The 7,869-nt window shown below is 42.5% G+C and overlaps 1 protein-coding gene across 3 annotated transcripts in view; it reads right to left on the minus strand.

Annotated features, from left to right (window-relative positions):
* LOC133617281 (regulating synaptic membrane exocytosis protein 1-like) overlaps nucleotides 1-7,869 on the minus strand; it is a 261,134-nt gene that overhangs the window by 42,682 nt on the left and 210,583 nt on the right. The gene's annotated exons all lie outside the window — the stretch shown is intronic.

Genomic DNA, 7,869 nt, shown 5'->3' on the forward strand with positions numbered 1-7,869 from the left:
TGAATTAAAAAGAGTGAGGATCAGGTAAAATTGGGTAAGGAACAGAAATGAGTATCAAAGTAGGAGACACGGAGTGGACATTTTACTGTACATAATATACCAATTTCAACACTATACTGTAGAACAGGGGTGGGCTATTCATTTTTACCGGGGGCCGCATGGGCAACCCGAGCACTGCTGGAGGGCCACAACGACAATATTTCAATTAAATTTTGCTCAATATCATTTTTGATACACCGTAAGATAAATAACAATAATAACAATAATAATTTCATTCCATCCATCCATCCATCCATCCATCTTCTTCCGCTTATCCGAGGTCGGGTCGCGGGGGCAGTAGCCTAAGCAGGGAAGCCCAGACTTCCCTCTCCCCAGCCACTTCGTCCAGCTCCTCCCGGGGGATCCCGAGGCGTTCCCAGGCCAGCCGGGAGACATAGTCTTCCCAACGTGTCCTGGGTCTTCCCCGTGGCCTCCTATCGGTCGGACGTGCCCTAAACACCTCCCGAGGGAGGCGATCGGGTGGCATCCTGACCAGATGCCCGAACCACCTCATCTGGCTCCTCTCGATGTGGAGGAGCAGCGGCTTTACTTTGAGCTCCCCCCGGATGACAGAGCTTCTCACCCTATCTCTAAGGGAGAGCCCTGCCACCAGGCGGAGGAAACTCATTTCGGCTGCTTGTACCCGTGATCTTGTCCTTTCGGTCATAACCCAAAGCTCATGACCATAGGTGAGGATGGGAATGTAGATCGACCGGTAAATAGAGAGATTTGCCTTCCGGCTCAGCTCCTTCTTCACCACAACGGATCGATACAGCGTCCGCATTACTGAAGATGCCGCACTGATCCGCCTGTCGATCTCACGATCCACTCTTCCCTCACTCGTGAACAAGACTCCGAGGTACTTGAACTCCTCCACTTGGGGCAGGGTCTCCTCCCCAACCCGGAGATGGCATTCCACCCTTTTCCGGGCGAGAACCATGGACTCGGATTTGGAGGTGCTGATTCCCATCCCAGTCGCTTCACACTCGGCTGCGAACCGATCCAGCGAGAGCTGAAGATCCTGGCCAGATGAAGCCATCAGGACCACATCATCTGCAAAAAGCAGAGACCTAATCCTGCAGCCACCAAACCGGAAACCCTCAACGCCTTGACTGCGCCTAGAAATTCTGTCCATAAAAGTTATGAACAGAATCTGTGACAAAGGGCAACGTGTCCGACTTACTGCCGGCAATGTGGACCAAGCTCTGACACTGATCATACAGGGAGCGGACCGCCAAAACCAGACAGTCCGATACCCCATACTCTCTGAGCACTCCCCACAGGACTTCCCGAGGGACACGGTCGAATGCCTTCTCCAAGTCCACAAAGCACATGTAGACTGGTTGGGCAAACTCCCATGCACCCTCAAGGACCCTGCCGAGAGTATAGAGCTGGTCCACAGTTCCACGACCAGGACGAAAACTACACTGTTCCTCCTGAATCCGAGGTTCGACTATCCGGCGTAGCCTCCTCTCCAGTACACCTGAATAGACCTTACCGGGAAGGCTGAGGAGTGTGATCCCACGATAGTTAGAACACACCCTCCGGTTCCCCTTCTTAAAGAGATGAACCACCACCCCGGTCTGCCAATCCAGAGGTACCGCCCCCGATGTCCACGCGATGCTGCAGAGTCTTGTCAACCAAGACAGCCCCACAGCATCCAGAGCCTTAAGGAACTCCGTGCGGATCTCATCCACCCCCGGGGCCTTGCCACCGAGGAGCTTTTTAACTACCTCAGCAACCTCAGCCCCAGAAATAGGAGAGCCCACCACAGATTCCCCAGGCACTGCTTCCTCATAGGAAGACGTGTTGGTGGGATTGAGGAGGTCTTCGAAGTATTCCCTCCACCAATCCACAACATCCGCAGTCGAGGTCAGCAGAACACCATCCTCGCCATACACGGTGTTGATAGTGCACTGCTTCCCCTTCCTGAGGCGGCGGATGGTGCTTCGAATCCATCCGGAAGTCGTTTTCCATGGCTTCCCCGAACTCCTCCCATGTCCGAGTTTTTGCCTCCGCAACCGCTGAAGCCGCACACCGCTTGGCCTGTTCATTTAACCTAACTTAACTTTATACAAAAGCAGATTGCTTTTGATGGTTTTATTTTTAACACTGTCTTACACAACACTTACTGATGTACAATACAATGCAAAAATGTCCATTTCTGCACAGGGTTAATTTAAAGTTTATCCTGCATCCTCTTTAAAAGTCCAACATTTTTCCCCAACCATCTGTTGTCTCACCTGCCAGCTTGTCCCATTTCAGTCCTAACATGTCCAAACACGCATTTACCTATGTGAACACGTCATTCACCTGTGGTTGTTTCTTTAATTGACTGCATGGCTGCCAGCTCCTACGTGATTTGAAAGTCTGCAGTTATCCCACGTAAGAAGATGAGCAGCTGGGGCGGTGTCACGTACACCGCAGCTCTCATCCGAAGCCAGCGAAAAACAGTCAAAGTGGGCCGTTCTGTTCCAAGTTTCCGGGCATATCAGCGCAACAGAGTCCAATAAGCACTCCTTAATAAACTCTCCGTCAGAAAACGCCGTACTTTTTCTGGTGATTTTGTGAGAAATGACGAAACTTGTCCTGACGGCTGCATATCTGGGGGTGTGAAATTTGGCAAAAAGTCCTTGTTGGGTTTGCAGTTTTACCATCAACGCATCAGCCTCCCTTGCGCGCGCTTCATCGGACAGATTCCGGTATTTTTCCTCGTGCTTCGTCGTGTAGTAGCGATTCAAATGATATTCTTTAAACACAGCAACCTGTGTACCACAAATTAAGCACACGGCTTTAACTTTAATTTCTGTAAAATTAGTCCATGTCTTGTTGAAAACACGGCATTCGTCATCAACTTTTCTTTTTTTTAGCGGGGGGTAACCGTGCATCACTTGTCGCTGTGCACCTTCACTCACAGGTTACACCCGGACATACGTCCATAAATAACAATTTTCAAAATAAAAGCAGCACAGTTGTATTGCGCGCACGACATAGATGTTTTTTAAACTTTATTTTGTCATTTGTGATTGCCGCTGTTCACATTCACTCACGTGCATACGTCCACACGGAAGTAATACAAATAACGCTTTTCAAAACAAAAGCAGCACCGTTGTATTGCACACTCGACATAGATACTTTTTTACATTTATTTTGTAATTTATGATTGGCCTCACGCGGGCCGGACAGGGACGCACAAAGGGCCGGCAGGTCTGCTGTAGAACATTTATTTAAAGACAAATTCATATACAATGGAATAACCTATGAAAAGTTTTGGGAGTTCCATATTGTACAGAGGATCCTCGCCAGATTGCATTTCTTTACTTAAAATTTGGAATGGTAACGTAAACAGTGAGGCGTTTGATGGCGTCGACAGGCCACAATTCATTCCACTCCCAGTTTCCAGCAGGAAGATGCTTTAACAAGATGTGATGTTGTTTTCGTGCAAGTATGTAAACTATGATTGTTTCTTAAATTAAAGTTAAAGTACCAATGAGAGTCACACACACAGTAGGTGTGGCGAAATGTGTCCTCTGCATTTGACCCATCCCCTTGTTCCACCCACTAGGAGGCGAGGGGAGCAGTGAGCAGCAGCGGTGGCCGCGCCCGGGAATCATTTTTGGTGATTTAATCCCCAATTCCAATCCCTTGATGCTGAGTGCTAAGCAGGAAGGTAATGGGTCCCATTTTTATAGTCTTTGGTATGACTCGGGCCGGGGGTTCGAACTCACGACCTACCGAGCTCAGGGCGGACACTCTAACCACAAGGCCACTGAGCATGTGTAAAACTGCATTTTTACTGTGTTGAACGACTTTGAGAGGCTTTTTATTGTCAGGCTTGTCCCTGTGTTTGAGTTTTTCCTCTGCAATTGTCGTAGTTTCCTGTCAGCGCTTTTATTTTGTCTTCATTTCCTGATTGTCTCCCTGAGTGCTCCTTCCCCTCAGCTGTGGCTGATTAGCACCTGGCCACACCTGGTGTCAATCAGCCAGCTGCTATTTAAACCTGCCTTACCCTTTAGTTAGGGCTCGATTATTGTCATTGTCATTGTCACTACTACCTGTCATAATACTTGTCGTTGTAGCTCTGTCTACTTTTGTTCACTCTGCTCATGTCATAGTTCCTTCGTGTCACAGTAAGTGTTTTTGTTTCTTGTCGACAGTTAGCCTTTGTGCTATTTTAGTTCATAGCCAAGTTTGTTCTCCGCCTTGCGCGCGCCTTTTGTTTGTTTTTTATTGCTATAGTGTTAAATTAAATCATGTTTTCCTGGACAAAGCCTGCCATCTCTGCATCTTGGGGTTCGTCACCAACATACTCTGACATTTATTGGTTTGAATGCAGCTGCTTTAGAGCTGCATTTATAGTTAAATCAGGGATAAAAGATTTGTACTTGAAAAGATTAACTTTGAAACTCATTAATAAGGTTTTGAAGTTAAATTCTGAAAAATACGTGAATGCATTCAGAATAAAAAAAACAAATTTTTTACAGGTTGAATATAATTATCATTCACTTATTTTTGTTCAAATATTTTGATATTTGAAATCAGTTTTTTTTCCATATTAATATCTTTTTTACAGTCTAAATTTTTTTTTCGGTTTAAAATATTTTCCCCCCCCCAGATTTACACTTTTGGCCCGGATTTTAGCGAATAGGTCGGGGAGCGAGTTTGTGTTATCAACTCTGTTCACACTAATCACTAATTCAGATTTTTTTTTTGTTAAATCTAATCGTTTTATTACAAAAAAAAGTGATTTCTAATGTGAATGCAATGTGACCCCGAAGTGACCAGTGTGTTTAGGGAAGTAAACATGGCTCCGATTCTAGCAGGTCTCACACTCCTGGCCCATTTGTGGCAATATTGAGGATTTTAAATAACCAGACTCAACAATTTTTTTTTTACGAAATTATTTTACGGAGGAGATTAATAAGGAAGAGAGCGTTATTTTCTTCTCCCGTTCTCGTTTTATGTGACATTTGCTTCAACATCTGTTCCGAGAAGTTCTAAAAGGTATGTACCTCACTACATAGTTTGGTGAAATTACAAGCACCAAGGGCGGCTAATAATTAAATATATTATAGCAGTCTTGAATCCCACTAGATATTAAGTATAATAATGCTGCAAAACACAAAACTGTCAACACAACAAACTAGTATGGTCTCGGTACCGGTACCAAAAATATTTAGATACTTTTCTAAGTAAAAGGGACCACAAAAAAATCGCATTATTGGCTTTATTTTAACAAAACTTTTTTTTTTTGTTATTGCAAGTTTGTCCTTAAATAAAATAATGAACATACTAGTTCTCTTGTATTAGTAAGTAAACAAACAAAGGCTCCTAATTTAGCTGCTGACATAGGCAATAACATATTGTGTCATTTTCCCTTCTATTATTTTGTCAACATTATTAAGGACAAGTGGTAGAAAATTAATTATTAATCTACTTGTTAATTTACTGTTAATATCTGATTACTTTCTCTTTTAACATGTTCTATCTACACTTCTGTTAAAATGTAATAATCACTTATTCTTCTGTTGTTTGATATTTTACATTAGTTTACACATTTGGGTATCAATCTGATACCAAGTAGTTACAGGATCATACATTGGTCATATTCCAAAGTCCTCATGTGTCCAGGGACATATTTCCTGAGTTTATAAACATAATATACATTTTTTTTAAAACGAAAGAATATCGACGTAATCATAGTAGTATTGACTACATACGCTCCTGTACTTGGAATCATTACAGTGGATGTCAGGTGTAGATCCACCAATGGCAATACAATGTTTAGCTATTCCTCGTCCTGCAAGGATGATACTTGTAAGAAACGTACTTTATTTGTCGCCATGGAGACCAGGATTAGTGATTTAGAAGTAGCTAAAAGCATGGTGCTGGACTTTAGCCGCTAGCTAGCTAGCCATGTCTTAAAGCACCTCTCCCTGAGGGCGTTTCAGTGTTATAACTTCACCTTTATCGTTAGTTTTTAAGCCAAAATGTGTCCGTTCTCCCTTTTCTGTCTACACACTGTGTCTGCTTGTAGGTACTCTGTGATTGTGCGCTGCCGAACATGCTCGTCTGCTCGTAAACAAGCAATGACACGACAAAGGGGTGGCGGACCGGTACTTTTCAGAGGCGGTATAGTACCGAATATGATTCATTAGTATCGCGGTACTATATTAATACCGGTATACCATACAACCCTACAACAAACACACATTGAGCAAAACAAAGAGCAACTACCATTGAGCAAGCGGAAGCTTTTCTGACCATCTCTGGGGAACTCAACAGTGTCAACACATAAAATTTGTAATTTATTTTTTTCCCCAAAGGTTCAGGGTCACTAAGGCTACTGGTAGATATACTGTACAGTGGTTAACACATTTATTGATAATATATATATATATATATATATATATATATATATATATATATATATATATATATATATATATATATATATATATATATATATATATATATATATATATATATATATATTGTACACAACAGTTAAGCATACAATAGCACACAAGCTACATGTACCGTAATTTTCGGAGTATAAGTCGCACCGGAGTATAAGTCGCACCTGCTGAAAATGCATAATAAAGAAGGAAAAAAACATAATAAGTCGCACTGGAGCCCGGCCGAAAAATACGGTACATAAAAAGTGCCCTTTATTGAAAAAGATTGTAGCCTATCTATCAGAGAGATTTTAGATACATGCTTGTTTTCTGCTGATAACTGATCGATATGTTATATCAGTATTGGATGGGGGCACCTGTATTAACTATTATTATTAGAGATGTCCGATAATGGCTTTTTTGCCGATATCCGATATTCCGATATTGTCCAACTCTTAATTACCGATTCCGATATCAACCGATACCAATATATACGGTCGTGGAATTAACACATTTTGTTGTGATGCCCCGCTGGATGCATTAAACAATGTAACAAGGTTTTCCAAAAATAAATCAACTGAAGTTATGGTAAAAAAAAATGCCAACATGGCACTGCCATATTTATTATTGAAGTCACAAAGCGCATTATTTTTTTTTTAACATGCCTCAAAACAGCAGCTTGGAATTTGGGACACGCTCTCCCTGAGAGAGCATAAGGAGGTTGCGGTGGGCGAGGGTGTATATTGTAGCGTCATGGAAGAGTTAGTGCTGCAAGGGCTTCTGGGTATTTGTTCTGTTGTGTTTATGTTGTGTTACGGTGCGGATGTTCTCCCGAAATGTGTTTGTCATTCTTGTTTGGTGTGGGTTCACAGTGTGGCGCATATTTGTAACAGTGTTAAAGTTGTTTATACGGCCACCCTCAGTGTGACCTGTATGGCTGTTGACCAAGTATACATGCATTTACTTATGTGTGTGTGAAAAGCCGTAGATATTATGTGACTGGGCCGGCACGCAAAGGCAGTGCCTTTAAGGTTTATTGGCGCTCTGTACTTCTCCCTACGTCCATGTACACAGCGGCGTTTTAAAAAGTCATCAATTTTACTTTTTGAAACCGATACCGATAATTTCCGATATTACATTTTAAAGCATTTATCCGATATTATCGGACATCCCTAATTATTATAATATATGACTTGTATATAATTACTGAATAGTTATAATTACTGAATAGTACAGTAGGAGGGGGATTCATATGGCCCCATTTGTTGCAGTTTACCCGACACATGAAACGTGACAAATTGGGGTGTGCAGTATCCACTTCAGCCGCCAGATGAGTGTTTGCGTTTTTGTGGCAATTCCAACTTTGATTGTAGCGTCAGTTGCTATAGAGAGTTTCCCTCATTTTCAGACTGCATTGCAAAATGAATAACAA

This window comes from Nerophis lumbriciformis, linkage group LG16 (assembly GCF_033978685.3).
Source record: "Nerophis lumbriciformis linkage group LG16, RoL_Nlum_v2.1, whole genome shotgun sequence".
NCBI classification, from domain to species: Eukaryota; Metazoa; Chordata; class Actinopteri; order Syngnathiformes; family Syngnathidae; genus Nerophis; species Nerophis lumbriciformis.